The sequence below is a fragment of the Maylandia zebra genome, linkage group LG16 (genome assembly GCF_041146795.1).
Source record: "Maylandia zebra isolate NMK-2024a linkage group LG16, Mzebra_GT3a, whole genome shotgun sequence".
Classification (NCBI taxonomy): domain Eukaryota; kingdom Metazoa; phylum Chordata; class Actinopteri; order Cichliformes; family Cichlidae; genus Maylandia; species Maylandia zebra.
The window spans coordinates 27863057-27873572 of record NC_135182.1 but is presented as its reverse complement, the minus strand read 5'-3'; the positions used below and the strand labels follow the sequence as shown (position 1 = coordinate 27873572).

Below are 10516 nucleotides of genomic sequence, written 5' to 3'. Positions count from 1 at the left end.
AAAGTGGAAACATATACAAACATATAAGCATGCGATAAACTGCTGGACTTATTTTCCATTTTCTGAGTGAAATATGAAGAAATGAGTGACAGCTCAAGACATTTGTGCAGTGTTGTATGTGACTGTGTCATGAGTGGGGACAGCTCATTGGTAAACTGGTATTTATGTAACACTTTTCTACTCTTACTATCCACTCAGACTTCACACACGCGCTGCACTTCAAGTACTTTTTAACTGCCACTCACATTCTGACGCAAAGCATGCATCAGGAGCTTTGGGGTTCAGTATCTTGCTTGGGGACATTTCCAAATGCAGACTGGTGGAGACAGGGAACAACTCACTTGATGGTCTGCACAGACTGCAGAGAGGACATGAAAACTCAGTTATTATTATATTTTATTTGAAAGGGGAAACTGATGAGTTTATATATATAATTTCTGTTTTCACACATTCACTGCAACACCCAGCTTTTTAAAAACAGGACTTTTAGTAATGTTGACAAGGCCGATGCTGATGGATCGAGTGTTCTTCAGACTTTAACCTGCAAGATACCTGGTATAAAGTCTGTGCACTGATGTGTGAATAAAGCAGCTAATAACCTGTTTCATTAAGCGCTCCATCAGGCAGCTTCACCTAAACCACACAGGCACTTACTGTAGTAAGACTATGTCCTGCCTGTGAAAAAGGACTACTGATTCTCCTGAAATTGTCCATGCTCCATGTGTGAAAGAGTCAGAATGCACAGAGCTCTGCAGCTTCTGGTAAGCCTGTGTTAAACGCAAATTCACTTAAGACCGGAAGGTGAGGAGGCGAGCTGGAGCACGGTTCTCATTTTCTTTTGCATTATGTTGATGGTCAGGTGCTGCATGGTGTGAACTTGGGGAAAGGATGCCACGTTGGCATCCTTTCCCCAAGTTCCCACTGGGAAGTTCCACTGGGAAGCACTAGGTCCTGCATTCATGTTTCTGTAAATCTAAAATTTTTAGAGACCTTGTGACACCTGCATGGGAGCCATGTTCCTCTTTTTTTAACAAATAAGATGCTGCCTTGGCATTTTGTGGCTGATAAAGTCAGTAAATCAGCTTCACCATGAGGCACTTCAGCATTAAAGTGGTGCTCACATGGAAAAACATCTGCTGGGGTATATATTCTAAGATTGAGGCCTTCAACTTTGGTTACTATGGGTATTTTTTATTTATTTATTTTATCATGAATCTGTACTTAAGCAGGATTTAGAGTTCAGTCTTTTTACTCTTCAGCTAAATTCAGATTTGATTAAAAGTAAACTTCGCGCACTTGTGCAGAGTGGACCTGGCTTCCCTCAGTTTCTGTCTCCTCTTTCCACATCGTCACTTTCCTTAAAAAAGAACATCTAATATTTTGAAAAAAGAACCACAAAATGAGCCTTTGAACGCTCTGCCACTGCCTGGGTTATGTGAGGTGAAATCTACTGTACATGCATCACATCATAAATGCCGTTTGTCCGCACCGTGCTGCCCCCGCTGCACCGCTCAATAAAAGGTTCCAACCAAGATGAAAAAGCCTACATGGAAGTAAACAAAGCATGAATTATGAAGATTGCCTGTTGTCTACTTTTTAAATCAACAAGCTGTGACTGGAACTACAGGCTGTGGATGTATCTGTTGCTGAATGCGCGTTTGGTTTGTTCATGATAAAAGAGCGCTTTGATAATGTGTCCACCCACTCAAAGAAATCACTGCTCCCAAAAGGGAAAATTACCAGGCGCTTATTTCTTTTCCAACATCAGCGCTTCAGCTGATGCAGATTTGCGCATTTTAAGCGTGAAGTCTAAACCCGGCTCAGATAGACACGCTTAAAGATGAAGCCTGTGAAAAACCGGGCAATAACTGAAACTTAAGCTAACTTTTCCCCCTGCTTTCTGCAACTGCTGGATTGAGTTAGCCCGGCCCATCTGGTGCAGCAAATGGCCCAACTCACCAGGGAGCACGGGGAGTGAGAGGAGGGATGGTGAGGGGGGGAAGAGAGACAGAGAGAGAGAGAAGGAGGGGGGTCGGATTGAAAACAGATCAGCAGTCTGAAGATCTCAACAGCACCGCATGTCTCTGCAACAACTGCCGTGAGACGCACACAAACCGCGTTTGCTTCCAAACTTTTACGCGCATCAAGGAAGAAACTTAAGCATGAGGTTAGTTAGCTGAGAGCGCGCACAGCACAGCACGCACGCACAAGCGCACCTCTTCAGGAAGATGGATTGTAAGAAAAAGTTAGACACTGCGCTCTGAATCGGGAGACGAAAGAGAGAGAGCGATCGAGAGAGAGAGAGGAGTGTAATGTCGCGCAAACTTTGCGGCTTTCCAAACTTTTCTTAACTCGGTTCATGGAGTTTTGCGTCCAGCCTGGAGAGCGTCGCTCAGTGCTGGTGCCAGCTCGGTTCTAGTTTACGGGAATCTCGACTCCTGGCACAGTCCTCAACCCCCCACCCCCGGCAAAAACACGGAGCTGGAAGAGCTTCGAGGAGAAAAAGAGACGTCAGTGAAGGTAGGAGAAGTTCGTGCAGATGCTAACTGGAGTCGCTTTAATGTTGCTGGGTTTTTTTTCCCTCTCTTGTGTTAGAAAGTGTTTCACTGCTGTTCCTCCTCCTCCTCCTCTTCTTCCTCTGTTTCGGCTGCCTTGCGTGTCAGCGGCAGATGAAGCTTTTAGGGCAGCTTCACATCTCATTTGCACTTTGAACTTATCTGACACAGGAATCCAAAAAATTTTTGCTCCTGCAACTTGATCCATATGGGAAGAGATGTGATCAGAATACCCGGCGCCAATCCTCCTGCTTCACTTTTCACAGTTTAGCACTAACGTACCCAAAGTATTTTTATCTTCTTTTCATTTGTTTCATTTCAAGCAAAAATAACCTTTGATATATATTTTTTTCCTGCTTCATTGTAGTTATTCTGATGTCAGCCACACGCTCCACTTTTTTAATCCTGTAATGGTACAAAGGAGCAAAAATCAAACAGTGAGCTGAGGAATGGTGGACACATCAGTGCCTTGGACTGTGGGAGATGTGTACTTATTGTTGAAAGTTTCAAAGTTTACTGTTTGCTCTGCAGCCTGAGCAGTCAACAAACACTTCACGCCTTTGTGGGGCCCTTTAGCAGCTATATTTGCTGTTGGCTTTCCCTCCTATCTAACAGGCGCTGCTAATGATCTCCAAAGTCATGGGTGGACTTTTATGAGTCCCCCTTTTTTCTTACTTGCTTTGGCCTAAATGTTAGTGGGAAAGAAGCCCCGTCTTTGGTGGGAATTTTTCTAAGTCACATTTGAAAATCTGCTTTATTATTATTATTTATTTATTTGTATGTTAATGAGACACAGATTTAGGAAAATTGGGATTTTTTTTGGACTTTAAGGCCAAAATGAAGCTTTTTCTGAAGAATTTTTTGATTTTTTTAAAGGTTCAGATGATGGCAGCATTTGTGATCCTTTTTTAAAAACTGAGAAGGTTCATGTGTGTTTTTTTGCTGCACATGATGACACTGGCGGTCAGGGCTGAGGTGATTTGCATGAGAAGAAAAAAGAAAAAGTTTTAGTGCGTTTGGCCATTGTGAGGAATGAAGAGTTCCAACAGTTCAGGCCTATGGAGAGTGAAAGGAGGGAAGAATGGATGAGCCTATTCAGCTCATTCAGCCTCAGTTTGGGGGCTCCGCTCTGTGCCGTTCATAGACCCTATAGTGGCCATGTCACTTTCATCTCTGCAGCCCCCGTGTGCTGCTGAAGCCCCCCATTTCACACAGGCCCTATTTTATTGATCTGCTTCTTGTTTTTTGTTTTGTTTTGTTTTGTTTTGTGTGTGTATGTGTGTGTGTGTGTGTGTGTGATATCTCCCCCACAGCACATCTATCTAAACACGTGTGTGTGTGTGTGTGTGTGTGTGTGTGTGTGTGTGTGTGTGTGTGTGTGTGTGTGTGTGTGTGTGTGTGTGTGTGTGTGTCTTTTTTGGAAGTCTGCAGAAAATTTAATGAACCACATACTGGTAAAGGAGTCAATGTGTGTGTGTGTGTGTGTGTGTGCGTAGGTGTGTGTGTTGGAAGAAGAAGAAGAGGAGGAGGGGGTACTTTTCTTTTTTCTTTTTTCTTTTTTTTAAAGCAAATACCGATGAAGTCTAGCGTACAGGGGCAGAAAGGAGGGTTTGGAGGGTGAAGTGACTCTGAGGAGGGGGAGGAGCACCCCTATACCACCACCACCCTCCTCCTCCTCCTTCTCCAACACCACAACCGCTCACTCCTGCTGAGTAAACTCAAAAGTTGAAAGACAGAGAGAGAATGCCTCTCACAGTCTGCACTGTACCAATGAAGCCATTCAGCGGCCTGTCACCTCGTGATGGCATAAAGTGCAGCCAGCGTCGGGATGCAGTAGCTGTGGGAGGGGGTGTGTGTGTGTGGGGGGCTTCTGAGGCCTCTGTGGTTGAGCGGAAAAATGTTTGCACTGGAATTTAGCTGCTGTGGATGAAGGATAGCTGCTGCTTGCTCCCTTAAGTGCCGTGTAAACCCCTGAACTGCTGCAGGGAGCGTCAGACAACACTTTGCAGACATACTGATGAGCACTTGGCCATCAAATCTTTGAATATGTGCCTTCAATCACTTCAGTTAGTTGATTGTAATCCAGATTATAATCCAGAAAGTGTACAGAACCTCCAGAAGATGAATGCGTGGATGCTTGGCTGTTGGTGGTAGATCGGCAGAAGAAAAATAAATAATGAAAAAGCAATTTAGGCTGACAATCTGACTCCATTTAGGCTACAATTTTTAGAATAGCCATGGGAATTGGGACATGGAAAAAAAAATAGGTGTCCAATTCATCTTTATGTTTATTATGCCTTTTGTCCCCCCCGATCTGCACTGAAAAAAAAACAAGTGCAGGGAGTTCCAGGGAAAGGCTGTATTGTGAGTGTTAATAAATCAATACTTCAATACATGTCACATTTTCTAAAATGACAATATTTCAAAAATGTTGTTTTTCGCTGTTACAGCATATGATATGTAATAACAGTATGCTGATCAAACAGGCACTAGACACCTCTTTTGGAAAGTTATGTGGATTAGAAAACTCAATTCCAAGGCTGTGGAGGCACCAATAAAAAGAGTCAAGAGGAATCTGGCGATATTAGCTAATCGACACAAAACAATTACTTGATTTTATTTTATTTTTAAAAGCAGATGAAAATACAAAAGTGAGCTAAATGATTATATTAAAGGATTATGAAAAATAGTTGAGAACGACACCCATATATTCAGAGTGTGTGTGTGTTTTTGCTCCTGTTTTCACTGAGCTGGCCTCAGACTGTCATTTCAGTTTGTAACTGCATCTTTGGGCCTTTTTCATCTTCTTCTTCTTCTTTCCTCTCTCTCCTCCTCCTCCCTTCATTTTCTTTTGAAAAACTTAAACATTACTGGCAGAGGAGCAGAAGCATGTGCACGCCTGAGCGTCGTGGACATGGTAGTGAGAGAGTCTGTGTGCGAGAGCGGGAGTCGATCTTGATGAGTCGGTCGTGAAAGGCCTGTTAACTCCTGCCTGCCTGTTGCTTTATTACCGTTCGAGTTTGTAGCGAGCCAAAATGAGCCTCGGGCTACCGGGAAATGTCCTCCAGGCTCCTGACAGGCAGTCCGTCACCAGCTGCAGCTCTTTTCCCTGACTGATGAACTAAATGTAAATAGAAAACCGTGAGTCATGTTGTCCCTGCTCAGCTTTGCAAAGTTGTTTTTCAGACATTAATTTTGGACCGAGTCAGGGTGAGATAGTTTCAGTTCAAGTTCAAATTTTTAAATTGAACTTTAGGCCCAAGAACCTAAAATTTAAGAGCTGAAGCTAAAACCTAATCTGCTGCAGACAACATCCTTCCTTCTAAAACTTTTATTTCTTGTTGATCTCATTGACCAAAGGGTGTTTTAAACCATCTTGGCTTGAGCTGAACTAAACAGTGATTAGATTTAAGCTTTTAGGGAGAGGTGAAAGCACACTACTGTAGGTGCGCTAAGGTGCACAAAAAAGATTGAATCTTTAAAGAGAAAATTGATTTGATTGATTGATTTTCATTATGATTGGAAGACAAATCTAAGTGAAATTTTAATATTTGAATAATCGACCAGTCTGAGCGTAAAGCAGGAAATACTCAGCTTCAGATGCATTCACACTCCATGTGCTTTAGGTGAGTGATCTGCCTGAACAGAGCGTGGAGGAGGCAGCACGCATGATGCTCTGTAAGGTTCTGGAGAAGCTCGGTTTGAAACCAGCTTTTAGTTATCCTGCTAAAATCTTCTCTGAGCACGCCTTAAAACCTGAAGCGACCGTCTCTGTGAGAGTCCCATAACTGACAACTTAAGATTACTTTCTGTTTTAATTTGTTTTCACTTCAGGCTGTGGTGTCTCAGGATTTTTGTCCATTCTGAGTCTTTAATGGGTTTTTTTTATGCCATTTCTACTTATATATTTTCTTTGAGTTCTTCTGCTTATCATATCGACGTGGCTGTTATGGTTTTATTTCTCCCTCTTTTTCACGCTGTGTGGTGTGCTTTTTAAAAAAAGGGTTTTGACTTGAAATTTGAGGGGTCAAAAAGATCAGGAAACTCACAATTCTGTCTTCACGTCTGTCACGGCCATTGTGCTTTTTTAAAAATATAGAAAACGTGATATCATCAGTTTCATTATCAGTTTCTCTTTCTCTTTTAAAAGACAAAAAAACATAATTGTTAAATATTCACATTATTGAGGGGATGATAAGTGCGATCACACACCCCTTACAGAGCAAGATGTGTGTTTGTGTGTTAGTATAGGTTTGTATGCAGGGATTAAATATATAACGACTGATTTTCACCATCACAAAAAAATGCTGTAAAATAATTAATTTGGTTTGTTTTATTTCAATTTGCTGAACCCGAAGTTAATGATTATGATTTAGAAAATAAAACATAATGAAATGTGTAGCTCAAAGCTGACATGTGGACCAAGTGAGAAATATCTGATATTGTATTAATGAAATCTGTTAGACACTCTGATTTGGTGATGATGAGACTCACTGTGAGACCCGCAGCACACAGACAGACGGGGTGGGGAGGTGTGCTGAGGACTAAAATGTACAGGGATGAATTGATGAGACTTTAATGGGCGTTTAGAGCGGCAGTAAAAGGCGGCGTGCAACCGCCATCTTTCACAGTCAGCCTGCACTTCAGACGGAGGGGAAAGTGTGCGAGCGAAAGAGAGAGATGGCCGCTTACATTCATGTGTAGAGCCCTTCACTCAATCCCGTCTCCTTTGCTTCTGGCATGGCGGGCGGCGCAGGACAATCCCCGCTTGTTTTAACACTTGTTGTTTCTCTCCCCTCGAGGCGTCCCGTTCAATTCTGACTCAAGTGCGTGAGGTTAAAGAGGCTCACATCATATCCGGGCTGGGCTTCGTCCTCTTTACACTAGAGCGGGTACGAGTGGCCACTCGAATCCCGGCACAGAAACAGAGGTCACGCCACATTCAAAAGGAGCACACATGGCCTGTGAGAACACATGTGAAAATGCAGGATAATGTAGTTTTAACAAGCCGTTTTAAGGGCTGTGCAGTAAAATAACTGACAAGCTCATTACAGGCCGATTGACCTCGTCAATCACTGCAGCCTTTCTCCTTCATCTTCAACACGATTGCGGCGGAAATAAGTTGTTTCAGGGAAACTGAGCCAAACTGAGGGTCTAACGATCGCCTTCCTCTGTCATGTAATTCTACCTCAGCCAGCTCGAGACTCTCCAAAGAGGGAGGAAAACTTAAACACATCCACTCTTGTATACACTGTACTTGGTGTGATGCACGATGTGTCATCAGCAGCAGCGGTGGACAAACACACAGCCCGGTCAAACTCTTCACAGACGCTTCTCCACTGACTCATCTCAAGCCTGGTTTCCCAAAAGTGTTTCAGGTCTAACATCATCATTGTCTATCAGCTTACAAAGGAACAATGGTGGTCACAGAGCGGGGGTCTTGCGGGGAAACCCTACCCAGGTCACCACAGGTCAGTTCATTTGCAGGAAGGGAGGGAGGGGGGGTGGGGTGGTGAAACTTATTCTATTATCTCACCGCAAGATAAACTCTGTGGACAAAGGAAAGTGACAGGTTGGATGTTTTTTTTAAGCCGAACACTGAATATTTTTAATTTAGTCCTGTGACTAAGTGATGAAGTGTTTGTCTCTGGCTTGGACCGTTAGAAAAATGGTAGATTACCAGACATTATTAGCCTGTATCAGCTACAAGCAGTAACCTCAAGAGCTGAAAAATAAAACCAACATGGAAACAGCAACAGGTGCAGTTCCTTTAACATCCACTTGAGGCTCCAGCAGTCTGTTAGTGCCCATAGACGTCCATGTGATGTCCAACTTCACATGAGAGCAACAAATTATTTTCCGTCTCTATAGCTAATTTTCCCCTTCGCAACAGCTTTAATTGTGTGATATTTTTAACTCACCTGTTTAAATTGTTTTGCATATTTTGCATCATTAGGGGGCGTGGTCTCTTTGACTGACAGATGGCTGTAGTTGATAGCTGTCTGCTAGGCTTCACCTCGTCCCTGACCTGGACCTCTGGATTGTGTTTATGCTGCCTGAGCCTTTTGACGCATTTTTAATGAAATTATCGGACCAATAATATGGCTGCTGTGCGGTTATTTGTACTAACTGATATCAAAGAAGTCCAAGCTCCAGTGAAATTCTAGAATTTTATTAAACTGTGTCTGTATGCTCCCATACAGTCTACAGAGGCAGACTGCAAAGCATTTCAGCGATGATCAGGTGAAAACTTACCACTTCATTCAGATATGGTCACTTCCTGTTGTAGCTAGCATTTATAGATGTAAACAGAAAGTTGGCACCTAAACTGCACTGCACTCTTCTGCACATGTAGCCCTTACAGAGAATCAGCTTCAGATATTGTCCACAGTTGCTTTTTATTAAATGTAGCACACAGCACAGAGAAATAGTCGACCTTTGACCTGTTCACACTTTAGGAAATAGTTTTTTTTACACGGGCACAATCAAATGTTGTCAAGGTGTTTAATATCCAGACTAAAATTGGACATTTGCATTCTCATATTGTGCGTATTGTAAATAAAAAAAGGTTAAAGATTGAACTTCACATCTTTAGACTAAGTCGAACTGTCTTCCCAAAATATTTGAGTCTGTAGAAAGTGATGATGGTGTCCTGTTTATTGTGAACAAATGGAAACCACATGGGAAGGCAGAGTAATGTTTCCAAGCTCATGCATGCTTTCTTCAGTCCATGTTGCCCCCCTGACTGGCTGTGGAATCAGCTGTTAGTGCCATTGATGAGGAGGATTTCTGATTTCCCTTCACTGTATCATTGTCACTTCCTCATTAAACACCCAGCAGGCTTTTTTCTGTGTGGTGGAGAGCTGTGAGATAGACTGACACAGGCTAACAGACAATGCAGTATTGTCTGTGTTGTTTGCCGTTGGCCCTAATCTGATGCAGAGGCAGAGATCGGGGTTTGCGCAGAGGCCACTCGCAGCAAAATGCAGCCATCGTGCTCAAAGAGAGAGAGGAGGGGGATCTGTTTGTGCTCCTAACTCTGGGGTTTGTGTTGGGAAGGGGAGAGGGCAGGGAGTTTGTAAGTTGTGATTTACACCAGGCCCTCCCATAGCTACAAAGTCAACGCAGCCTTAAGGGCAGGGCAGCTGGGCTCCTTTTCTTACATTTCCATATGATGGGAAATATTAGATTCCACATCACGCTGACTCAGTGCCAGGCCACAGTCTCCTCTCAGATAGAAGCCGGAGACAAGAGTCGGAGCTCAGAGTTGAGCTAGGATATAGAGACATGTGGTTGTCTTCAGCAAGTTCCTCCAAACCTTCCCCCTCCTCCCTCATGGCGTTTCTGTTGCTGCCATCCTCTCCTCTCTCTCTGTGGCTTGGGTCCAAAAAGAGGTCTGCTTGTGTTTTGTAATCAGCTCATTAGAGAGAAAGTAGGATGAAAACCTCGCCGTGTTATCTTCAGGGCCCATTTTTGTTCTAATTTGTTTCACATGCAAAACTTCTGTAATGTCAGGCTGCTCTGAGCGTGAACTCGGTAATGCCAAAACATGGTCGCAGGGCAGCAGTGGATTCCAGGGTGAAAAAATTCAGGTGAAGACGGCAGAAAAAGGTTGTTTAACAGCAAAGCGCATGTTACCTTTCATATGGGCCTGACATAAGAAGGTCACGCTCTAGGTTAAAGAATGCAGCTTCATTAAAGTGGTTTTTCTAACACTAAATCTAATCCTTGCATTTAGAGGACAGTGCCATTTGGCTCACCTTGAGCTACACATTTAGTACTTTTAGAGTTTGTAGCAGCCACATAAAAGCACACGGGAAAAGGGACGGTCTACCATTTCTACACATAAGGATCAATCGAGAACCACAGCTCAGCTTCTCAGCTTCTTGGAAAGTTTTGAGGCTCTTTCTGGAGCAGAAGAGATGTCTGAGTAACTAACTGAAAGTCTGCAATACAAACTG

The 10516-nt window shown here is 43.2% G+C and overlaps 1 protein-coding gene across 1 annotated transcript in view; it reads left to right on the top strand.

The window, feature by feature from the left end:
* Positions 1-2037: 2037 nt before the first annotated feature.
* Positions 2038-10516, top strand: part of gli2a (GLI family zinc finger 2a) — an 82687-nt gene continuing 74208 nt past the window's right edge. Inside the window, exon 1 of the mRNA XM_004563100.4 lies at positions 2038-2520. The gene's annotated coding sequence lies outside the window, so the exon portion shown is untranslated. The remainder of the gene's footprint in view (positions 2521-10516) is intronic.